Source organism: Aegilops tauschii, chromosome 3 (genome assembly GCF_002575655.3).
Source record: "Aegilops tauschii subsp. strangulata cultivar AL8/78 chromosome 3, Aet v6.0, whole genome shotgun sequence".
NCBI classification, from domain to species: Eukaryota; Viridiplantae; Streptophyta; class Magnoliopsida; order Poales; family Poaceae; genus Aegilops; species Aegilops tauschii.
Genome location: NC_053037.3, coordinates 334,990,880 through 335,016,873, shown reverse-complemented (window position 1 = coordinate 335,016,873; position 25,994 = coordinate 334,990,880).

Genomic DNA, 25,994 nt, shown 5'->3' with positions numbered 1-25,994 from the left:
GTGACACGTGGAACACATCGTGCACGTTCGCGAAGTTGGAAGGAAGCTCAAGTTGATAGGCGAGGTCGCCTCTTTTGCCAATGATCTTGAAAGGACCCACGTATCTAGGGGCAAGCTTCCCTTTGATACCGAAGCGACGAGTGCCTTTCATTGGAGAGACGCGGAGGTAGACATGGTCTCCGATCTCGAAAGCCAAATCACGATGCTTACTATCATAGTAACTCTTCTGGCGCGATTGCGCGGCTTTGAGATTATCACGGATGACTTTACACATTTCTTCAGCTTCAGTGATTAAGTCATTGCCAAGAAGTTGGCGTTCACCAGTCTCTGACCAATTAAGAGGGGTACGGCACTTTCTGCCATAGAGAATCTCGAATGGGGCCTTGCCCGAACTCGCTTGGAAGCTGTTGTTGTAGGAGAATTCAGCATAAGGAAGACAATCTTCCCATTTCATGCCAAAGGAAATGACACAAGCCCTGAGCATATCTTCAAGAATTTTATTGACTCGCTCGACTTGGCCACTAGTTTGAGGATGGAAAGCTGTGCTGAAGCGAATGTTTGTGCCCATGGCCTTCTGGAAGGAGTCCCAGAACTTAGAGGTGAAGATGCTTCCACGATCTGAAGAAATCAATTGTGGAATGCCGTGCAAGGAGACAATTCTGGAGGTGTAGAGCTCTGCCAGCTGAGCTGCTGTGATGGATTCTTTGATAGGAAGGAAATGAGCCACTTTAGAGAGCTTGTCGATGACAACGAAGATAGCGTCATTTCCGCGCTTGGACTTTGGAAATCCAGTCACGAAGTCCATTTCGATATGATAAACTTCCATTCTGGGATAGCAAGAGGTTGGAGGAGACCAGCTGGTCGTTGGTGTTCTGCTTTCACTCTTTGACAGACATCACATTCATTCACGAATTGAGCAATTTCTCGCTTCATTCGAGTCCACCAATACGACTGCTTGAGGTCATGATACATCTTCGTACTTCCAGGATGAATGGAAAGGAGAGAATTGTGCGCCTCGTTCATTATGACTTTCCTTAGATCACCTTTCGGAACCACAAACCGGTCCTCGAAGAACAAAGTGTCTCTGTCATCAATGCGATAGCACTTGTATTTGGAAAGACCCTTGTCGATACCACGTTTCACCTTCTTCACCATGGCATCAAGGAGTTGTGCCTCACGAATTTGATCTTCCAAAGTAGGAGATACTATGAGGTTGGCAAGAACGCCTTGAGGAACAACTTGGAGATTCAGCTTGCGGAAAGCTTCACAAAGATCCGGTTGGAAAGGCTTGAGAATTAAGTTGTTGCAATAAGCTTTCCTACTTAAAGCATCTGCAATGACATTTGCTTTTCCTGGAGTATATTCGATACTCGGATTGTACTCTTGAATCATTTCGACCCATCGAGTCTGCCTGAGGTTGAGGTTGGGCTGAGTGAAGATATACTTGAGACTCTTGTGATCAGTGAAAATGTCCACTTGTCTTCCCAACAAGAGATGTCTCCACGTAACCAATGCATGGACAACTGCCGCCAACTCAAGATCGTGAGTGGGGTAGTTCTTCTCGTTGGGCTTCAACTGCCGAGAGGTATAGGCCACAACTTTCTTCTCTTGCATTAACACAGCATCGAGACCTTGGAGAGAAGCATCACAGAAAACTTCATACGGCTTGGATTCATCAGGAGGAGTCAAGACAGGAGCTGTGACTAGTTTCTGTTTGAGAGTGTTGAAAGCAACGTCACACTCAGGAGACCAGACATACTTCACATGCTTCTGTAGGTGGTTGGAAAGAGGCTTTGCAATTTTGGAGAAATTCTCAACGAATCATCGGCAATAGCTTGCAAGACCCAGAAAACTGCGGAGCTGCTTGACATTTTGAGGAGGTTCCCAATCCAGAACTGCAGACACCTTCTCAGGGTTAACAGCGATGCCCTTGGCAGAGATGATGTGACCAAGGAAAAGAACTTCATCGAGCCAAAACTCACATTTGGAGAACTTGGCATAGAATTGATACTCTCTGAGCTTGTCGAGCACCAATCGCAAATGTTTGGCATGATCCTGCTTGTTCTTGGAGAAGACCAAGATATCATCAAGATACACCAGAACGAATTCATTGGTATAGGGGTTGAAGATGAAATTCATCATCCGAGAGAACACCGGAGGAGCATTGACAAGGCCGAAAGACACGACAGTATATTCATAAGAACCAAAGCTTGTTCTGAATGCTGTCTTGGGAATATCTTCTTCACGAATGCGAATCTGATGATAACCCATACGAAGGTCAAGCTTCGAGAATACTTTAGCGCCTTTGAGTTGCTCAAATAGCTCATTGATGTTGGGAAGTGGATACTTGTTCTTGATTGTCTTCTTGTTCAATGGACGGTAGTCGACACAAAGTCGGTCCGTGCCATCCTTCTTCTTGACAAAAAGAACACCACAACCCCATGGAGAAGAACTTGGTCTGATCAAACCCAGAGGTTCTTGTTCATCGAGCTGCTTCTTCAATTCCTTCAGCTCGTTAGGTCCAAGCTTGTATGGACGCTTGCAAACGGGTACAGTACCAGGCTCTAGTTCGATAACGAACTCAACTGGCCGGTGCGGAGGCATACCCGGAAGCTCTTCTGGAAAGACATCTTGATACTCGCAAACGACTGGAATTTGAGAGATGGCATCCAATTCGCCCTTCTCATTGAGAGAGAAAAACCGAATGGTTTCATTACGAGCGGCAAAAACAATCACATCCTCAGACGAGTGTGTCAATTGAATTTCTCTGGAAGCACAATCATGTTGAGCCTTGTGCTTAGAAAGCCAGTCCATCCCGAGAATTAGATCAATATCCGAGTCACCAAGAACAATTGGAGAAGACTGAAATTTATAGTCGCCTATCTTGATGGAAACATCCGGGACACAATTATTAGAAGTCATTTGCTTGCCCGGAGGCACAATCTTCAACGGGATAGGGATCTTTTCCGTCACAAATTCATGCTTGGCAACAAAAGGTCTTGAAATGAAAGAAAGAGATGCACCAGTATCAAAAAGAACTTTTGCAGGAATATCGTTAACAGGAAGATTACCCATTATCACATCAGTAGAATCCTCCGCTTGAGCTGCATTCATCATATTCACCTTTGCAAACTTTGGGTTATGCTTGACCACTGCATTGCTGGAAGATCTGACAGGAGGAGGAGGAGGAAGACGCCTCTGGTTGAAGCACTTGTTAGCATAGTGACCTTTCTGCTGACATTTGTTGCAAGTCACCTCTGAGAGTGGACGGTGATAAGGAGCATTGGACTTGGGAGCTTGATTCTGAGACTTGTTCTGATAGCCAGAGTTGGAAGAATTTGAAGAACCATGGCCACCTTTGTTCTTCTGCTGGTAAGGCTGACGAAACGGAGGAGGAGGAGGCAACCAGAACTTCTGTTGCTTAGCTGTCACAAGTGAGGAAGAAGAAGACTGAACTGCGTCTTTGACTCTCTTCTTAGAAGCCTCACACTTGAGCTGGGCCGCCTCTTGCTTCAGTGCCATATTGTAGAATTGATCAAACTGAGTAGGCTCAACAAGAACGAGAGCTAACTGCAGATCCTCTTTAAGGCCACCTCTGAAGTGATAGATCATGCTCTTCTCATCAGGAACGTCTTGTTTAGCGAAGCGAGCAAGTTTCTGAAACTGAATGTTGTATTGATACACAGACATGTTTCCTTGCTTGAGATTGCGGAATTCCTCACGCTTGCTCTCAACAACACTTTGTGGAATGTGGTGCGCTTTGAAGTCCCGACAGAAGTCAGTCCAAGTAATCACACGACCTCCTCTGGAATCTTTGTATTGCTGAAACCAATCAGCAGCTTGGTCCTTGAGCTGGAAAGAAGCGAACTTGACAAAGTCCTCAGGCCTGACATTGCTACATTCAAAATGCTTGTTGATGTCCACGAGCCAATCATCGGCATCCGTGGCCTCGGCACAGTAGCTGAAAGACTTGGGCTGATTTGCGAGAAACTGGTTGAGAGTGGCAAAGTGAAACTGATTGTTGCCTTGACCTTGATTGCCTTGATTGCCTTGCCCTTGAGTACGTTCTTGCAAGAGTTGCAGAATCATCTGAGCACTGGCGTTGGTGGCTGCCATGATTGCTTGCCATGCCTCCGGAGGTGGAGGTGGTGGCGGAGGGTTCGCTTGACTCCCTTCATTGCGATCCGGATTCTGACGCGTTGGCGGAGCCATCCTGAAGAGGGTGACATCCGTTAGCATCTCGATAGACAAAAGATAAGTAGAATCAACGGACAGAAATTGCAACATATAGTCTTCACAATAAACATTCGAACGAAGATTAACGAATGAATTCCGTAGTAAAACATCACACTTCCATAAGTTGAGAAGCCACTTGAAAAAGATATGGAATGAACAAATGAATTCGAAGCAACTCGAATACCACAATACAAAATAAAACAAAGTATTGGCTTGCAGAATAAGCCGGAACAAACATATGATAGATATTTCGTCCGAAGTTTTCGTGGTGGGGCCCACACGGGCTCAATCGTACAGCACCATCATGTACAAGGCTGTGCACATGACATACGAAGCGTCCCCGAGTCGGCAAAGCCATGGACTCTTTAAGACACAACGAGACCACTGTAAAATCAACCGTATACAGGCGGACCACTAGACGTCGAACCCCAATCTCATATCATGCGTCTGTCGGAAAGATATCCTAAAGCTACTAGAATTCCCACTTATAAACTCCCGAAACTTTCTGGTTATGCAATCTGGTGTAGGGGATATAGGGGACACAAATATATATCACCCAAACTAGCAATCCCTAGATCCAGCTGTATCCATCCGTCAACACATAACCAAGAAACCTTCGGAAATCGTTTACCTCAACCTTCGAAAAACATCCGTTATTTCGGGATGCTCACATATTTATAGGTAGAGGGAGCTAGGAGGCTCCAAATGAGGTGCGGTTTTCGCCCACACGATCGTGATCGAACGACCTAGAGCATGGAAGAGAGTTTGGTGGGTTTTGGGCTGGTTTTGGAGGGGGTTTTTGCTGGACACTCAAATGAACTTTGCGGATGCCCGGTTAACCGTTGGAGTACCAAACGACCTCCGAATGGAACGAAACTTGACCGGTAGTCTCCGGGTGGTATAATAAAGCCACTTGACAAGCCTCGGTCCATTCCGAGAAAGTTTGACACACGCACACGAAGGAAAACAAGAGGGGTGCACCGGAGGAGATAGGAGCGCCGGATTGGAAAACGGACAACGGGGAAAATGCTCGAATGCATGAGACGAACACGTATGTGAATGCAATGCACATGATGACATGATATGAAAATGCATGACATGACAAAATACAAAACGAAAAACAAAACCCGACAACGGAGGGAAAAACATATCACATAGCCGGAAATGGCAAGAGTCGGAGTTACAAATATGGCAAGTTACATGCGGGGTGTTACAAGCTTTCTCCTCTGGGGTCTCGAGCAACGAAGGAGGGTGGTGGATTCGATCCATGGTGAAGGGAGGAAGACCGGTCGACTAATCAGGAGTCGGAACATCCTTGCAGTAAAACCAACTCGACTGCCATCCCCTAACCGAATCGGGAAGAGTCATTGCAAGAAAAGCACTCCTACCTCTCGTCTGGATCTCTAAACCCCCACACATTTGGATCACTCGGGTCTTATCATCAGTCGGACTGGCCTTCTTCACAGACTGAGAGCGGCAGGTAAAAATGTGCTTGAAAACACCCCAGTGCGGTCGACAACCCAAGAAGTTTTCGCACGAAGAGATATACGCGGCAAGATATGTGATTGTGTTGGGAGAAAAATGATGAAGTTAGGCTCCGTAAAAGTTCAAGAAACCTCAGAAAAAAGGATGAGGAGGCAAAGAGAAGCAGCGGTCAACATGAGTGGCGAGGAGGACGCACTCACCCTCATGCGGCTGCGGCTCGAGTTTGTTCCCCGACAGCCTCCCAGATCCAGGGGCAGTCAAGCCCCCCACTTCCAGATCATCCAGATCTTCTTGCTGGATTGCAGACTGGATCCAGTCCCCCTGAATCCAGGTGGGCGGCAATCCGGACCTTGATGACGACCCCCGACTCGTCTTCTTGCCCTTCACCGTCGCCGTCGCCTTCTTGGCGTGCTCCAGGGCCGCCATCTTGTCCTTCCCCATCGCCGCGGATTGCTCACAGGTGGAGCGGCGGTGTTGAGAGCGGAGAGGGGAACAGTGGAGAAGAAGAGGAGGAAGAAGGGGAATAAGGAACAATGTGCAATCGCATCAGCCTCAACGCCTTTTATGGGCTCACTTCCGAGTAACTGACGCGTGGGCCCAAGTGATCCTCTCAAATCCCGCAACAGTCGCGTGCTCGGTACGTGGCGAAAAAGGTGGCGTGACAATTGAGGCGCCCCTGCCTAATCCGTTCCGTTTACTACGGTGCCCTCCATCCCGCGCGCTTCTCCAAATTTTGAATCCCGTAAGATCCGGGAACGACAGTGCAACCACTTGCGCCAACGATTCTGTACCATTCCAACAGTCGAAGCACATCAGTATAAGTTCACTCGACAAACTCTGAATGGATCAAGGCGACTGAAAATGAAGTTAAAGGTTCAGCATGGTTCGCCGACCCAAGTAAAATGCCTCTGAAGCATAAAAATCGGGTCAGAACCATCTCCAACTTCTTCTCCACTCGGAACTCAATCCATTCGGGGGCTAATGACGATGACATGTACCTAGGGTAGGGTAACAGGCCTGACCTAGACACCCTTCCCAAGGACACTTCCCTATAGTCAAAGATATTCAAAGAACAACAACATCTACCGACTGAAATCACCTCAGAGTGCAACCCACTCGACCAAAAATTCCACTCGGATAACCCAATTCCATTCGACCAGGATATAATCATTCAACCATACCAGAAACCACTTGGAGTACAGAAGATCTAAAGTCACTCAGGATGGCAACGGTCAGGCATTCACTCTGTAGTCTTAATGATCATTTATATGTCTTTATTGCTGGCGTTACCAGTAACGTCTCACCTTAATGTACATTGAACTCCTTGTAACGTTGGCTGGCTGGGGTCCTGGCGCACTCTATATAAGCCACCCTCCTCCACTGGCACAAGGGTTCGCACCCCCCGTAACTTCACGCATAATCCAGTCGACCACCTCCGGGCACCGAGACGTAGGGCTTTTACTTCCTCTGAGAAGGGCCTGAACTCGTAAATCTTGCGTGCACAACCTCATCGTAGCTAGGATCTTGCCTCCTCCTACGTACCCCCTATTCTACTGTCAGACTTAGAACCACGACACCAGGCCGTTGGTGGAGCCACGCACAAGCCCGCAGGCAGGCAAGTCTGGGCACCCCCGGTCCCAGAACACCGACACAAACTCTATTCATGCAACATCACAAAGTTTGATCAAGTCAGATTCGAACTCTCTGGGTGAGGAGCACTCGGAGTCACCGATTTGTCATAGACTTAAACTTCCAAAACCTCTCTGTGTATTTCGGTCTGACCGATGTCGGCGTCCTGGGAACGGGGGTCCCCAGACTTGCCTGCCTGTGACCCATGGTGTGGCTCCACTAGCGGCCCCGTACGGCCCATCTTCACCAGCAAACACTCAAGACCCTCGTGAGGCGGACGACGCAAGACCTCCTCGGGGGCAGCCTCACCAGGCTGGCTCGCGAGGGGCAGAGAGATCAAGGCAAGGGGCACCTCGTGAGGTTCCTGTGATGCAAGCCATGACGACTGGAACCAGGCGGGTGCCAGCGCACAGTGTCCTCGTTTCCTCTTTGGTGCTAAAGAGGCAAGCGCAGGCGAGGAGTCCTGAGGCATCAGGCAAAGCTTTCCATATCGGTGCAACGAGACCAAGACTAGCAGGACGGCAGGACGGAGGTCACCATGGAGCCCAAGACGGCGTCACCACCAGAGCCTTTGGCAGGCGAAGACCACCTTTAGTCAGGATAACTTGTACTAGTTATCTCCTTTCGAATTTGGCCGTTGTGGCATCCCTTCCCGCTCAATATTTGGGGAGAGGACCAGGGCCTCTATAAATAGGACTAGCCACCACAGTAGGGGGCAACTGGATCCGGGGCTATTCGGATCATCCTCATACACACAAGCTCACCCAGCACAAGAGCACGTCTCCACAGGGGGGCTGTTCTTCCGATTGTACTAGTTCATCCTCAGCCCAAGAGGCAATCCACCACACCACACTGGAGTAGGGTATTACACCACATTAGTGGCCCGAACCAGTATAAACTCTCGTGTCTCTCGTTCTTTGGGTTCGTCGAGCTAGGCCTTGTGATTGTTGCGAGAGCGAGCAAGGGAGAGAGAGAGAGAGAGAGATCTTCGTGCGCACCCCAGTGTTCGAACCTCAAGGGTCTGCCGGAACCCGTAATCCGACATTTGGCGCACCAGGCAGGGGTGCGCCGAAGCTTTCCTTCCATCAGTCCGCGTCCCATTGCTTTGTCGCATCCATGGCGAATGCTCGTCGAGCCCGCGCTGAGCATCGGGCCGCCCTCGCCGCCTGCGTCGCTCAAACAGCTCCAGTTGGCGGGCCTCCCCATCGTTCCCCGTCGCCCGTCGCCAACGCCGCCACCAGCCCGGCGGGAAATGAGCAGCAAGCGTCCTCGCTGCACCCCTCGATGCGGCGGGATGGCCGCACCGCCACCTCGTCGCTGACTCCGGCCAGCTCATCATCCCACGCACGTCGCGCACCTACAGACGCGCAGGCCGCGCTGCTCATGGCACGCAAGCTCCTACGCTACCGCCCAGTCGACGACCTCTACGAGGACTGGCTGGACCGCATCGCCGAGCTCATCAGCGCCGCTGGGGGCTCCCCCGCGCCATCCCTCTCGCTGCCTCGCCCTTCGCCAGCTGCGGGCAACATGGCTCACGGAGCGCCTCCACCACCTCTACACCAAGACGGCGCTCAAGCGCCAAGGCGCGCGGCCCCCGGCGCGACCCACCGCGTCGGGCGCCCGCGCGAGAAGAAGAAAGCTACCAAGAAGTTCCCCGGCCACAAGAAAATGCTCCCGCGCTCCCAGTGCCACCGCGACAAGACCGCGTGCCGCCTGCGGTGGCGGTGCGCGGGCATCAAGGGCAGGCTCCGCATCAGCAAAGGCGCCGGTGGCCACGGCAGGCTGTCGCGCCTTCACTCCTGAGCTGCGTAGCGTCGCCTGGCCGGGCAAGTTCAAGCCGGACCTGCCTCCTCGCTACGACGGCACCCCCGACCCTGCGGAGTTCTTGCAGCTCTACGAGCTGAGCATCGAGGCGGCCAACAGCGCCGAAAATTTCATGGCGAACTAGTTCCCCGTGGCTCTCAAGGATGGTGCTCGCTCGTGGCTCCTGAACCTGCCCCTGGGCTCGATCTCCTCCTAGGGCGAGATGCGCGACCGTTTCATCGCCAATTTCCAGGGCACTCGCGACCGCCCTCCGGCCGCGGGTGACCTACGCTGCATCAAGCAACAACAAGGAGAGACCCTGCAGAAGTACATCCAGCGCTTCAACAACGTTCGCCTCAAGATCCCCAAGGTGACGGACAAGGCCATCATTTCGGCGTTTTCTGACGGCGTCCGCGACGTCAAGATGAAGGAGGAGCTCGCCATCCATGAGGAGCTATGCACGGCTTTGGAGCTATTCAACCTGGCGACAAAGTGCGCAAGAGCTGAGGAGGGGCGCCTTTCCCTCCTCGAGCCCCCAGCTACCGACCCCGAGGAGAAGAAAGCCAAGGCCAAGGACGTGAAGTGCAAGGGAGTAGCCATGCTCACGGTGGAGCCGGATACGAAGCGCGGTCGGGACCATCCCGAGTCGTCCAAAAGCAGCCGACCATTCTGCGCCTTCCACAATGTACACAACCACAACACCAACGACTGTTAAGAGCTCAGGGCCATTCGAGATGGACGCTTTGGTTGACGCCCCGAGTGCAACGACCGGGGCTACGGCCGAGGAGGAGGATGAGGCGGAGAACGCTGGGACGATCGCGGCACCCACCAGGAGTGGCGCGACCGGCCTCGCGAGGACCGCTGGCAGGACCAGCCTCGTGAGGGCGCCTGGAGGGATCAGCCTCGCAAGCACCGCCCTCAGGGCAACGCTGGTCTTCCTCCGCTGCCGCCACCACCAAGAAGGAACGACAACCACCATCAGGACAAGGGGGCTGGGGGCTTCCAGGAACCGTGTGCTATCGCCTGCATCTTGGGCGGAGCTCAGGCCCCAGCATCTCAGCGTATCTTCAAGTAGTTTGCTCACGAGGTGAACGCAGCCCTTCCCAGGCTTGAGGCCACGCGCCCGCTCAGGTGGTCCAAGTGCGCCATCACTTTCAGATCGGCGGACCAACTCAAGTGCGCGGCCACCACTGGCACCCTCCTGATGCTCTGCTCACCCGTCATCAGCAACGTACAAGTCACCAAGACCCTCATTGATGGCGGTGTAGGGCTTAACGTCCTGTTCGTCGAGACATTCGACAACCTTCAAGTGCCATACGATCAGCTTCAGCCCACCAAGCCCTTCTCAAGAGTAACTGACGGCTCCACCACCCCGATAGGGCAGGTCCGCCTCCTTGTCACTTTCAGACAGCGTGACAACTACCGCATCGAGCTCATCGACTTTGATGTTGCTCAGATCCGTCTGTCGTACAATGCCATCCTCAGGTATCCGGCCCTAGCCAAGTTCATGGCGGTAACTCACCACGACTACAACGTCCTCAAGATGCCAGGAAGCGGCGAGATCATCACAGTCCCCTACGAAGAAAGAGATGTGGTGTGCTCCCTCGAGCGTGCCTTCCAAGCCGCAGCAATCGAAGACCCCGACAACGATGGTGCGCAGTACCCTCCTGAGGCCATCCCCAAGAAGAATAAGCAACTACTCCGCACAGGGCCTCAGGGGAGCGGCGCCTCTAGCGGTGCCACATCAGGATCAGCGCCCGTGTCTGGGGCACCTCCCTCCCTCGCATAGGAAGGCACGCCCGGCGCCCTCCTCGGGCAAGGCTCGGGGGCTCTCTTCTGGAGGGCCTCAGACCTAGCCCATGTCACCAGGGAGGCGCTCGGGCACCACGTGGAGGCGTGCTTTGCGGCACATTTCCCTCAGGAGGACACCGGGGGAGGAGTGCCCGGCTCTCAGGAGTTCATCACCAAGACCACTCAGGAGCTACAGGATGCAAGAGCCATGCGCGGCGACCGCCGCCCACCTGGCGCAGCTCACCATCCAGGCGAGGATGGCGGGCTGCACGTCTGCGTCGACATCTCAGGGCTCAACAGGGCCGCATCTCAGGTGCTCGTCTGGCCTTCGCGCGTGGGACATTGCAAGGGCCCACCTCACAGCTATGTTCGCATGCCATTCGGCCTGCCGAGCATGGCAGCCGCCTTCCAGCGCAACCTGCGGAGCATCCTAGCGGCTCAGGAGGCCAGACATCACGCAGTCCTGGCGGAGATGCAGACGGTCCTCAAGGAACTACCTGGACCCCCAGAGCCTCCCGAGGCTTAGGGCCCCGGTGGCTCGTGAGGAGCAACCCCTTCACCACGCATCCTCAGCTACCCCAACATCCATTGGACAATGGAACCAGGTGACATTTTCCAAGTTTATTCGACTGGGAGCGCCCCTGGGCTGCATCATTCCCAGACCGCGTGGGCCTGTCCCTGCGGCGTGTATCCTTTTACGTCTTTAGCGTACTCTGCTGGGGGCGCCCCTCGGGCTGCATCATCCCCAGGCCGCTCGGGTCCGAGCCAGTGGCATGTATCATTCTTGCATTTACCTAAGCTAGTTCAATTTCCATGCATAATCTATCTATGGTTATCACCTGCTTGATTGTCAACCACCACGGGAGCCGCACGCCGATCGTCTTTCTTCAGGATCCTTCGCATAAGAAGGCTAGGCACGGCGTCTGTGCTCGGTTCCGTCCCTGCAGCGTCGATAAATCCAATGGCTGATGTCGGCGTCCTGGGAACGGGGGTCCCCAGACTTGCCTGCCTGCGGCCCACGGCGTGGCTAAGTCAGCAGGCCGTACGGCCCATCTTCATCAACAAGGCATCCAAGACCCTCGCGAGGGGCCAAGCCTCGCGAGGGGGACGACGCAAGACCTCCTCAGGAGTGGCCTAGTCAGGCGGGCTCACGAGGAGCGGAGATATCAAGGCGAGGCGAACCTCGCGAGCCTCTCGTGACGTGAGCCATGACGATCGACACCAGGCGGGTGCCAGCGCGCACAGCGTCCTTGTTTCATCTTTGGTGCCAAGGAGGCCAGCGCAGGCAAGGAGTACCGGGGCATCAGGCAAAGGTTGCTATATCGGTGCAGCAAGACCAAGACCAGGAGGACGGCAAGGCGGAGGTCATCATGGAGCCCAAGACGGTGTCACCACCAGAGCCTTTCGCAGGCGAAGACCACTTTTGTCAGGATAGCTTGTACTAGCTGTCCCCCTTCAAATTTGCCCGCCATTGTTGGCTCCCTTCCCGCTCAATATTTGGGAAGAGGACCATGGCCTATATAAGTAGAGCTAGCCACCACAGTAGGGGGATCGAGCAGTTCGCCCAGCTCTCACCCGCTAAGACAACAAGCACAAGAACACCTCAACCTCATGTAACGCCCACGATGCGGCTATATCTCTCACGTGTCGAGGCACGACTTAGAGGCATAACCGCATTGTAGGTTTTGTCGCAAGAAGGGTCATCTTCACACAATCCCATATAATGAACAAGAATGGGATAAAGAGAGTTGGCTTACAATCGCCACTTCACACAATACATAAATAAATTCATACATCATCCAAAATACTCACATAGACCGACTACGGTCAAATCCAAATGAAAAGAAGATAACCCCAAATGCTAGATCCCCGATCGTCCCAACTGGGCTCCACTACTGATCATCAGGAAACGAAACATAGTAACGACCAAGTTCCTCGTCGAACTCCCACTTGAGCTCGGTTGCGTCACCTGCACTGGTATCGTCGGCACCTGCAACTGTTTTGGTAGAATCTGTGAGTCACGAGGACTCAGCAATCTCACACCCGCGAAATCAAGACTATTTAAGCTTATAGGAAGGATGAGGTAATGAGGTGGAGCTGCAGCAAGCACTAAGCATATATGGTGGCTAACATACGCAAATAAGAGCAAGAAGAGGAGCAACGCAACGGTCGCGAAGCTAGAAATGATCAAGAAGTGATCCTGAAACTGCTTATGTTCATACATAACCCAAACCGTGTTCACTTCCCGGGCTCCGCCGAAAAGAGACCATCACGGCTACACACGCGGTTGATATATTTTAATTAAGTCAAGTGTCAAGTTCTCTACAACCGGACATTATCAAATTCCCATCTGCCACATAACCGCGGGCACGGCTTTCGAAAGATAATACCCTGCAGGGGTGTCCCAACTTAGCCCATTATAAGCTCTCACGGTCAACGAAGGATATTCCTTCTCCCGGGAAGACCCGGTCAGTCTCGGAATCCCGGTTACAAGACATTTCGACAATGGTAAAACAAGACCAGCAAGACCACCTGACTGTGCCGACAAATCCCGATAGGAGCTGCACATATCTCGTTCTCAGGGCACACCGGATGAGACATCCTACGAGTAAAACCAGGCCTCAAGTTTCCCCGAGGTGGCCCCGCAGTCTACTCGGTTCGGACCAACACTCAGAGGAGCACTGGCCCGGGGGGTAAATAAAGATGACCCTCGGGCTCGCGAAAACCCAAGGGAAAAGGCTTAGGTAGGCAAAAGTAAAACCAAGGTTGGGCCTTGCTGGAGGAGTTCTATTCAAAGCGAACTGTCAAGGGGGTCCCATAAATCACCCAACCGCATAAGGAACGCAAAATCGAGGAACATAACACCAGTATGACGGAAACTAGGGCGGCAAGAGTGGAACAAAACACCAGGCATAAGACCGAGCATTCCACCCTTTACCAAATATATAGATGCGTTAATTAAATAAGAGATATTGTGATATGCCAAAATATCCATGTTCCAACATGGAACCAACTTCAACTTCACCTGCAACTAGCAACGCTATAAGAAGGGCTGAGCGAAAGCGGTAACTTAGCCAAACAACGGTTTGCTAGGAAAGGTGGGTTAGAGGCTTGACATGGCAATATGGGAGGCATGATATAGCAAGTGGTAGGTAGCGCGGCATAGCAATAGAACAAACAACTAGCAAGAAAAGATAGAAGTGATTTCGAGGGTATGGTCATCTTGCCTGAGATCCCGCTAGGAAGAAGAATGAGTCCATGAAGAAGACAAACGGACGTAGTCGAACGAATCCTCACAACTCCGGAACGAAACCGAAGCTAACGAGAGAAGCAAACCGGAAAGAAGCAAACAACATGGTAAACAACCATCACATAAACATGGCATGATGCGCAACCAAGTATGATGCATCCGGTTTAATGAGGCATGGCATGGCAAAGTGCAACAAACAATACTACAAGTTAAGTGGAGCTCAATATGCAAAGAGTTGCATATTGACGAAACACCACATTCAAGTTATTTAGTTTGCTCTCGATTAGGAACAAGACAAGATTAAATGTTGGTTAACATGGCAAGAGGTGAAGCATAATAATACTACCTATCTAGGCAAGTTTAAAAGAGGCCGGAACAACAAACAACAATTCTGGAAAATCCCCATGTGCATATTTCGAATTTGGTACTGTTCTGCCCTAAACACAATTTTAACGTTGTTAAACAGAAAAATAAAGTGCACTATGTTAAACTAGGCATTTTTCTACCCCATTTACATCTAAAGTTTATTAAATTTGGAGCTACGGTTATTTAGTTATGAAATAAATCATTTTAACATGGCATTTAAGCAAATTGATGCAAACAACAAGTTAAACATTTTTAACATGGATGAAAGCAGCATATTATGAAACTAGATGAAATTCTAAGAATTTTACATGTTTGAAGTTTTAACATATGGTGCATGGTTATTTAGTTATTAAATGCATGAACAGCAAGAGGTTTTCTGCAATTCTGTAAAACCTGGGATAAATGCTAAAACGTCCAGAACTGAAGAAAAAAAACGATGCGGGCTGAAACTGGAGGCTGGGGGAGCTGCTCACATTGGGCCAAGCCCAGTCGGTGGAGAGGCAAGGCTGGCAGGCCGACGCAGGGGAGCTGCCGGGCCGAAGCAAAGGAGCGGCTGGGCCGGATCTGGCGAAGGGGAGGTGGCCCAGGCGCGTGCGGTCGAGGGGCGTGGTCAACGCAGGCAGGGGGTCAGGCGGGACTTGGCGCTGGCCTCGTCCTCGAAGCAGAGGAAGCAGGGGCGCGACGGCGGACCTCCGGGAAGAAGATAGCGGCGGCGAGATGGTGGGGTCGGCAGGCGCGAGAAGTGGCGGGTCGGCGAGGCAACCGGCGACGGGGAGAGCCCGACCATGAGGATCCATGGCAAGGTCTCTGCAGAATAACAAAGTGAGAGAGATGAACTGGGCAAGAGACGCAGAGAGAAGACGGCGGGAAGAAGCAGAACGCGAAGAAGAGGAGGCAGGGCACGGCGACATGACCTGCTGGTCACCGGCGGCGGCAGGATGAGGTGGCGTCGGGGTTCACAGGGGGGTCAAGAGGAGGCATCGGGTGTGGAACGCGGGCGGCTGCTCGCTGGTCTTGGCGCGGGCGAGCAGAGGGACTCAGCGTCGAGGGACGAAGGGGATGGACAGGTCCGAGGCTCTCCGACGCGGATCGGGCGGAACTCACGGTGACGCAACGAGCGGGAGCTACGGGAGGCCATCCATGGCGGCGCTGCGAAGACAACAGAGAGAGAGAGCAGCGTGAGAGAGAGATAGAAACAGAAGCAGGAGGGGAACCAGAGAAAGGGAAGAACGGGCGCGAGGAGACGGCGACCTACTGGTGGTGCCCGACGGCGAAGGGAGCTCCGGTGGTGCTGCTGCTTGCGGCGGCGCGCGGGAAGCACAGGAGGAGGGCGATGGGGGTCGGCGTGGAGTGGATCGAGGAGCTGCTCTGGTTGGCCGGGCGAGCAAATCGGGGAGGAGCAGTGGAGAGCGCTGGTTGGTGGGTGGAGGAAAACGAGGAGAAGGGGGATCCCGAGGTGGATCGAGACCGGGTGGCGGCGGCGAGGAGGAAGGATGGGACAGCTCTCCCAGAATTTAGGGTTGCCCCATTTATATATGCGGGTGGATTAGGTTGGGGGTATTCGGTCCGTCCGATCGTAATCGGGCGGTCGAGAATAAATTGTCTAGGGAGTCCAAAAAAAGAAAACGAAGATGTTTTAGGGATGTTTGAGGTTGATCCGGATCCATCGGTCATGACAGCCCACGGTCGGGTTCGGGGAAGTTTCGAACACGGGCGAGGGGTCGATGCACTGTGCAAAGAGGGGTTAGGCGAACGAGGTCAAGTGTGTGGGTCGACTGAGAATGGTCAAGGAAGACAAACGGTCTGACGACATGCCACGGAGACAAAGAGAAGCGGCAACTGCGAACGACTACGAGTTTTATGAAAGACATGCGGATGCAATGCGTATGATGACATGAGAAATGCAACAAACAAATAAAACACACGACGGTCACGCAAAACATGGCAGGCGTCTGGAGCGTCGGTCTTGGGGCGTCACACCTCAGGAGGCTGTTCTTTCCCTTGTACTGTTCTTCATCAGCCCAAGAGGCAATCCACCACCACCACACTGGAGTAGGGTATTACACCACAACGGTGGCCCGAACCAGTATAAATCCCGTGTCTTTTTGTGTTGCGAGTTCGTCGAGTTCGTCCGCGAGATCTTAGCGAGCTAGGGCGTAAATCAGTAGGAGGGAAAGACTTCACGCGCACCCTAGTGTTCGAACCTTAAGGGTTTGCCGGAACCCCACATCCGACATTTGGCGCGCCAGGTAGGGGTGCGCCGGAGCTCCTCTCCACCAAGCTGCACCCCGCGCAGCCGCACTTCGCCCCCATGGCAGGTGCCCCACCATCCACCTCTGCGGCCGACGCCAACAGCGGGGCATCTGGGTACCGAGCCCTGGCCCCTGTCCTGCGATGAGTGCGGTGGCCGACCAAGTTCAGGCCAGAGATGCCGCCACGTTACGACGGCGCGGCAGACCCGATGCCGTTCCTGCTGGCGTACGAGGAGGTTGTCCTCGAAGCCGGAGGTGACGACAAGATCATGTCCAACTGGTTCCCCATGGCCCTTGCCGTCGAGCCACGCGCCTAGCTGCTCAACCTCCCGGGATCCACGGTGGCCTCCTGGGGGGACTCTGCGACCTTTTCACCGCTCGCTACGCGGTGTTGGCGCACCACGCAGTCGCGGCCCTGTTGGGCGGCTCTCAAGCACCACCCTCAGACTGCCACGTCAAGCCATTCCTCCGTCAGATAGGAGCCACATCCAAGCGCTCGGGGGCTCCGCCGGGTTGGGCCGCGCCAGAGGCCGACCTCACCTTTGGGTCAGAAGACCACCCCGACTCCACCGCGCGGCTCCAGAGTGCTCCCGATGCTCTGCACGCCCACAATCTGCAACGTGGCCGTTACCAAGACCCTCATCGACGGCGGTGCTGGCCTCAACTTGCTCTCCGTAGAAGCCTTCAGCCTTCTTCATGTGCCGCCTGAGCGGCTCGGCCTCAGCAAGCCCTTCTCGGGAGTGGGTGGTGGAGCCGCTCACTCTCTGGGGCAGATCCGCCTCCCTGTTACCTTCGGCGCACGCGACAACTGCCGCATCGAGCTGGTGGACTTCGACATCGCCCGCATCGGTCTCCCGTACAATGCCATCCTCGGGTATCCGGCCCTCGCTCAGTTCATGGCGGCGACTCACCCGGCCTACAACCTCATGAAGATGCCAGGGAGCAAGGGCGTCCTACCATCAAGGGGGACACTAAGGAGGCCGTGACGGCGCTCAGGCTCGCCTTCAAGACCGCGGCAGCAGCACAGCCAGCCGACGCCGGTACCTCCGAGGCCAAGGAGGCCGCGCCTACCAAGAAGAAGCAGTTGTTCACCTAAGACAAGGCGGAAACCAAGCATGTGCCGGTCAATGAGGACGGGTCTTCAGGGGCCACCTTTACCATAGGAGCCAGCCTTGACCTGGGACAAGAAGAAGCCTTGGTGAGGTTCTTGTGCGCGAACAAGGAGATACGCGTGGGAGCCCAATCAGCTGGTAGGGGTCCCGAGGGAGGTGATCCAGCATCATCTAAGGGTATGCCCCAATATACGCCCCGTGAAGCAGCGAGCAAGACGACAGTCCACTGAAAAGCAAGCCTTCATCGTCCAAGAAACTCGCAAGCTGGGGGCGGCGGGTGCCATCTGAGAAGTTTGATATCCCGAATGGCTGGCGAACCCCGTCGTGGTGCCGAAGAAAGGCAGAAAGGAACGGATGTGCGTCGACTTCACCAACCTCAACAAAGCCTGCCCCCAAGATCCATTCCCACTCCCGCGCATCGACTAGATTGTCGACTCCACCGCCGAGTGTGACCTGTTGTGCTTCCTGGACGCGTTCTCAGGGTGTCATCAGATCAAGATGGCGGTGGAAGATGTGGAGAAGACAGCCTTCCTGACACCATGTGGGGTGTACTGCTACACCTGCATGCCCTTCGGGCTGCGCAACGCGGGCGCGACCTTTCAGCGGTTGATGCACATCGCCCTGGGGCGGCAGCTCGGGAGAAACACAGAGGCCTACGTCGATGACATAGTGGTAAAGTCTCGCGAGGCGAGGACGTTGATTCAAGACTTGGAGGAGACCTTCGAGAGCCTGCGCCAAGTGAACTTGAGGCTTAACCCGGAGAAGTGCGTGCTCGGCGTCCCCTCCGGCAAGCTACTGGGTTTCCTCGTATCCCACAGAGGGATCGAGGCGAACCCAGAGAAGATCAAGGCCATCGAGGACATGAGCCCACCACAGACCCTCAAAGAGATGCAGAATCTAGCGGGGCGAGTGACTGCGTTGGGGCGTTTCATCTCCAAACTGGGAGAGCGCGCCTTGCCCTTCTTCAAGCTCATGAAGAAGAAGGGCCCGTTCGAGTGGACCCCGGAGGCCGACCAGGCCTTCCAAGACCTCAAGAAGTACCTTACCAGTCCCCCAGTGATGGTGGCACCACGGCCTCTCGAGCCTCTGGTACTCTACCTTGCCGCCACCCCATAATCTGCCAGCGCGGCGCTGGTGGCGGTTCGGGAGGAGCGCCAAGCCAAGGGCGCGTCGCGCCAAGCCGGAGCTGAATTGGTGTAGGGTCAGGGAGGCGTAGCAAGGGCGTCAGCAGGGGAAGACCAAGCTCAGCAGGGCAACATCGCTAAAGCTCCAGAGGACAGTCAGGTCTCAGGAACCCCTCCACCTCAGGATAAGCCCCGATCTCGGCAGGACCCGAGCCACGACAGTGTGCCAACCCTCGTCGAGCACACGGTGTACTTCGTTAGCACCGTACTGCGGGACGCGAGAGCACGCTACCCCATGCCCCAGAAACTCCTGCTCGCACTCCTGGTGGCCTCACGCAAACTGCGACACTACTTCCAGGGCCACCCCATCAAGGTCATCTCAACCTACCCATTGGAGAGGGTACTCAGGAGCCCTAACTCAGCCGAAAGGGTCGCCGAGTGGAACATCGAGTTGCAAGCATTCCGGTTGGAGTTCAGCACCACCAGGGTCATCAAGGGGGCTGCACTCGCCGACTTTGTGACAGAATGGACGGATGCCCCGACACTTGAGAAAGGAGAAGACTGGTCCACCTCCCCAGGAAGCGAGGCTCCATACGGTTGTGTCATGTATTTCGATGGCGCCTTCCCGCACCAGGGCGCAGGGGCTGGAGCAGTGCTCATCTCGCCTACTCAGGACAAGCTCTATTACGCCGTGCAGCTCTGCTTTCAGCACGGCGAGAAGGTATCCAACAACATCGCAGAATATGAAGGCCTCATAGCTGGACTGAAGGCTGCGGCAGCTCTGGGGGTGAAGCGCCTTACCATCAAAGGCAACTCGCAACTCCTCGTCAACTTCTCCAACAAGGTGTACGAGCCAAAGGATGAGCATATGGAGGCCTACCTCGTGGAGGTGCGGAAGATGGAGAAGCAATTCTCGGGCCTGGAGCTGCAGCACGTGCCCCGGGGCACCAACAAGGAAGCCGACGACATCACCAGGAGAGCATCCAAGCGGCAGCCGCAGGAGCCCGGTGTCTTTGAAGAGAGGCTCTTCAGGCCATCAGCTACGCCACCTCTTTCAAGCATGACTCAGCCTCGGGAGGAGCTCCCACAGCCTCCGGCCACGGGAGCCCCAGCCTGTGGCCCGGCTTAAGGAGCTCGGCTGCTCTTGACGCTCGAGCCCCAGGAGGAATGCTGGACTAAGGAATTCAAGGAGTACCTGACGCACGGGGCGCTGCCGGAGAAGGAAGAGGACGCGGAGCGCGTGGCCCGGCAAGCCACGGCATATTGTATCCAAGACGGCGAGTTATACAGGAAACGACCGAACGACGTCACGCTGCGCTGCATCTCCAGCGATCAAGGAAGGGAGTTGCTGACTGACATACACGGCGGGGACTGCGGACACCATTCGTCGTCACAAACCCTCGTCGGCAAGGTGTTCTGCAGTGGATTCTACTGGCCTACAGCACTCAACGGCGTAGCCGAGCTGGTGAAGTCCTGTGAAGCTTGCCAATTCCATGCGAAGCAAATCCATCAGCCTGCTCAGGGCCTCCAAACCATCCCGCTCACATGGCCGTTCGCGGTCTGGGGGCTGGACATCCTAGGCCTGTTCCCACGGGCGCCAGGGGGCTACCGCTATCTCTACGTCGCCATCGACAAGTTCACCAAGTGGGCGGAAGTGGAAGCCATCCATACCATCCCAGCCGGCTCTGCTGTCAAGTTCATCAAGGGCCTCATGAGCCGCTTCAGGGTCCCCAACCGCATCATCACAGATAACGGCTCGCAGTTTACTAGTAACCTTTTCAAAACCTACTGTTCTAACCTTGGAACGCAGATCTGCTACGCTTCGGTAGCGCACCCCAGGAGCAATGGCCAGGCCGAACGCGCCAACGCGGAGGTCCTGAGGGGCCTCAAGACCAGGACCTTCAAGAAGAAGCTGGAGGCCTATGGCAGGGGCTGGCACGCCGAGCTCCAGTCCGTGTTGTGGTCCATCCGCACCACCGCCACCAAACCAATGGGCGAGACTCCATTCTTACTCGTCTACGGAGCTAAAGCAATCCTCCCTCACGAGGTCAAGCATCGCTCCGCACAGGTCCTGGCGTTCGATGAAACGCAGCAGGACGCCACGCGGGGGATGGACCTCGTGCTGGGGGAGGAACGTCGTCGCGAAGCTGCATTGAGGGCGGCAAGGTACCAACAAGCGCTGCGGCGATACCACAGCCGCAACATCCGCTCCAGGACGCTCGAGGTGGGTGACCTCGTCCTGAGGCAGGTCCTCTCCAGGGAAGGCCTGCATAAGCTTTCACCAATGTGGGAGGGCCCGTTCAAGGTCGTCCACATCTCCAGGCCTGGCGCCGTGCGCCTGGAGACACAAGATGGGGTACCTATCCAAAACGCCTGGAACATCTAGCACCTCCGGAAGTTCTACCCATGAAGCAAGACCTAGAGCCTGTGAAGAAAGGCCCAGAGCCTGTGAAGAAGGCCCGGTGCGTGTGAAGAATCGCCGCCCGTGACACTCTCACGTAATAATGAGTTGGGGTTGTACACGGCCCAGAGTCTCAGGAGCGCTGGCCTCAGGCCCTTGGGCTCCCGCCCATGCCTAGTGGCAGCACTTAGCTCCGCGCTGGTGAGAAGACTTGAAGACTAGATTAGGTGTCGGACGCGGCTTTTCATTTGCTTTCCGCAGTTGGCTCGCTTTTCCTTAATCGGAATTTGCCTTTGGTGTTCCTTGCTGATCCGATTCCCTCGCCTCTTACTGCATTTTTCGGTTCTGGTTCGCTCATGTTCTCTCTCTCGCCTACCTCGCGAGGGGGCTAGGCAGGTGCCCTCGCGAGCATTTTCCTCCTCTCTTCCTTCTCGCGAGCCACCCTTGTTCAAGCCCAAAAGCTGGCGCACCTCTCCTAGTCCGTGCTCCATGGGTACCGCGACACAAAGTGCCTCAGGGCCAGCGCGGACGGCGAATCTTTCGACGCACTTCCTAACGAGTTTTTGCAGTTCCTGAGCGAATGCAGGCCACCAAGGCAAGATGGACACGAGGAAATAAGCGCCCAGTCCTAAACGCACCAGGTTAAGTTATCTTTGCGCAAAATAACAACACGGCATGGGAATAACACGCATAGTACAATAACCAAGGAACCACAGTTCGATACACGCCCCTCTGGGCCCATACTGGTTTCACTTTTTGATGTAGCAAGAAAGAGCAAAACAAAGCGGCGTTGCGGCGATCCGCGGAGGCAGGCCCTTAGCGACGCCCTGAGCCTAGCCAGATCCTTCCTCGCTCTTCACGGAGGCGCGGCGGTGAGATGGCCCGCTGCCGCCTTCGAAGCGGGCGCGGCGGCTGGTCGTAGCCACCACTGCTGGAGCTGTCGCCGAAGGAAGAGCCGCCGTAGCTGGAGGAGACACGGTCACCGCCGAGGGCAGGCTCGCCCTCATCCTCGCCACGACCGTCACCAAGGCCGAGCACCTCCTCACCATCGTTCGTCTCGGGGCAGCACCCGGCGCGGCGACCATCTTCCCCAAACACCCTCATGTAAAGGGTCGATCCACCATCGTACTTGAAGTGGAGGGTGCACCGCCTGCCCAGGCCGCGCGCGCGGGCGAACGTCTGCCAGCCGCGGGCCAGGGCTATGTTGCCCGCGGCGGAAGTCTCGAGCGCGACCCAAGAGGCCTTGCTGCAGCAACCATCCGCTTGCAGCCAGAGTCCGCCTAGACCAGGGGCCGGCAGTTCGTCGACGAAGAAGCGCGGAAGCTGGAGCCAGTTGCCGGCCGGGTGCTCCGACCAGACGACGAACTCCGGCGACACCTCCGCTGAATGGAAGCGCGGACGGGGAGGCCGCGCCGCCATAGCATGCCTCCCCTCGTCAACTAGATCGCCATGGCTAGGACGACCCCCTCCGCGTGCCGCGGTGACGCCTCGACATTGGGCCACGGCGGGGGACGCGGCGTGCTTGCGCGGACGGCCGTGCCCGCGCTTGGGCGCCGGGGAGCTGGGCCCCTCGCGAGGGGCCTTTCCCTTCTCGGCGGTGGAGCACTTCCTTCGTGGCGCCATTGGTGGCACTACAAGCAACGGAGCAAGGAAGAAGAAGCAAGCAAGCGAGGAAGAGATGGGCGACGGGGGCTCCACCCCCCTCCCCATTTATAGCAAGAGAAGGCCAACCGGCGCCTCCCACGATCGCAGGTAATGACGATTTTCCTTGCATGTCGCAGGGACTTGTCAAGTCGTACAGTTCCCGAGGCAGCGTGGGGAAGCGGAGACGCCCACGTCCAATCAACCGCCACACGTCAACCGAGGCCGCAGGCTGTTGGGGCCCGCGGTGCTCCGTACTTGACCCTTGGCTTCACCACGAAGCCAAGCCCGAGCGCACCTTGGGCCTGGGGGCTACTGTCGGCGTCCTGGGAACGGGGGTCCCCAGACTTGCCTGCCTGCGGCCCACGGCGTGGCTAAGTCAGCAGGCCGTACGGTCCATCTTCATCAACAAGGCATCCAAGACCCTCGCGAGGGGCCAAGCCTCGCGAGGGGGACTACGCAAGACCTCCTCAGGAGTGGCCTAGTCAGGCGGGCTCACAAGGAGCAGAGATATCAAGGCGGGGCGAACCTCGCGAGGCTCTCATGACGTGAGCCATGACGATCGACACCAGGCGGGTGCCAGTGCATGCAGCGTCCTTGTTTCCTCTTTGGTGCTAAGGAGGCCAGCGCAGGCGAGGAGTACCGGGGCATCAGGCAAAGGTTGCTATATCGGTGCAACGAGACCAAGACCAGGAGGGCGGCAAGGCGGAGGTCATCGTGGAGCCCAAGACGGCGTCACCACCAGAGCCTTTCGCAGGCGAAGACCACTTTTGTCAGGATAGCTTGTACTAGCTGTCCCCCTTCAAATTTGCCTGCCGTTGTTGGCTCACTTCCCACTCAATATTTGGGAAGAGGACCAGGGCCTATATAAGTAGAGCTAGCCACCACAGTAGGGGGATCGAGCAGTTCGCCCAGCTCTCACCCGCTAAGACACCAAGCACAAGAACACCTCAACCTCAGGAGGATGTTATTTCCCTTGTACTGTTCTTCATCAGCCCAAGAGGCAATCCACCACCACCACACTGGAGTAGGGTGTTACACCACAACGGTGGCCCGAACCAGTATAAACCCCGTGTCTTTCTGTGTTGCGAGTTCGTCCGCGAGATCTTAGCGAGCTAGGGCGTAGATCAGTAGGAGGGAAAGACTTCGCGTGCACCCCAGTGTTTGAACCTTAAGGGTTTGCCGGAACCCCGCATCCGACGGCTGAGCTCTATCTGGCGGGCCGGTCCCGTTCACGTCACCTCCTGGGGTCGTTGGTTCTTGGCCTTCTCATGCGATAACCTCAGGAGATTCATTTGGTGCGGGATTGCCTAACCATCTCGCAGGACCGCCGCAGCTAACAAGAGCCAAGACCAGGCGCAACCCGCCTTGAGGTAGGGCCTCGTGAGTCCCGCGCTGGCTCACGAGTGCCCAGACACACCTCGTCTAGCCCTGTCGTGCAAGCCACGTGTCAGGGCGGGGCTGTACACGCCCCGGGGGCTCCACTCAGAGGGAGCCCTCACCCACGCACCAATGGAAGCACCATGCTCCGCGCTAGCAGTCGACGCGGCCGAGGAGTGGTTATGCCCGTGCAAGTGCGGAAGCGCTATGCTCCGTGCTGGTTATAAACAACTGAGGGTGGCCCCATGGCCGTATCAACCTCAGGGAGCCCTTGAGCTTAGTGTCTGGCCTCATCGCAACACCTCCCCCCAGGAGAGTCGCGCGAGGGGGCTGGGCACGGGGGCTGCGCTCGGGTCATGCCCAAGCGTACGCCACCCTGGCAGGTCCCCCGGACCTGGTTGTCGCGCGCCCTCCCAAGCCGAGTCTCGGCGAGGAAAAAGGTATGAAGGTCGTTTGAGCGTCAAGGGGGCTCCTGAGCATCGCGACTCAGGAGCTTAACTGACCACGTAGCCCCTCACCCCTTGGTCTCGTCCTGGTGATCCGGACGACCCAACGGCGGTTGAGGTATGCGCGGGGTCGGGCCCTGCCGACGTAGAACACTAGACCTATTCCTGCATCTCCTTTCTGTAAGCTGTTTGCGCGTCAAGGGGGACTCCTGAGCATCGCGACTCAGGAGCCTAACTGGCCACGTAGCCCCTCACCCCTTGGTCTCGTCCTGGTGATCCGGACGACCCAACGGCGGCTGAGGTATGCGCGGGGTCGGGCCCTGCCGACGTAGAACGTAAAGCAAATGGGAAGGAAATCGCAAAATCTCAAGCAAATATTACAAGACATATTGTTCTCCCAATACCAAATGCATGTTTAAATGCCTCCACGAGGCATGGTGCATATTGCAGAAGCTGAACAGGAAAGGGGCCCCCTAGCAGGTCATCTCGTCATCCCCGGATGCCGCCGTCGCCCACAATGGATGCTTCTTCCACAACGGCGTTGCCCTCACCTACACCGTCCGTTGAAGTTGCAGGATCAGCAGCACCACCAGTTGAGGGCGCGGGATCGAAGGCGCGGAACCTCTTCAGCAGGGCCTCCACCTGACCCTTCACGGCCTCGGCAGCAGCTGCGCAGTGCTCGGCGTCCACAGGCTCCAGCAGCTCGTCAAGGTGGGCGGTGGGATTGCGAAGATGGAGGTGGCTAAAGACGCGCGTCAACGCAACTGAGGAAAGAATGCGGGCTTCTTCCTCTGCCAAGGGGCCGATGCCGCTCACGACTTCCTCAAGCGCCGCAACCAGATAAGGAAGCAGCTGGGTGGGGCCCTCGTCGTCGGCAGCCAGCGGCTCCTCCAAGCCCTTCTCGTAGAGTGACCGCAGCGCCTTGCGGGACCTCTCCTCGAGGAGCTTGAAGGCCGCACGGTCCTCGGCCAGGACCTTTGCCTTGGCGTCAAGCTCGGCTTTCTCCGCTTCCATCCTCTGCTTCAGCTTCTCCAGCCGGCTGCGCTCCGCGGCCTGCGCCTTCCCCAACTACTCCAGC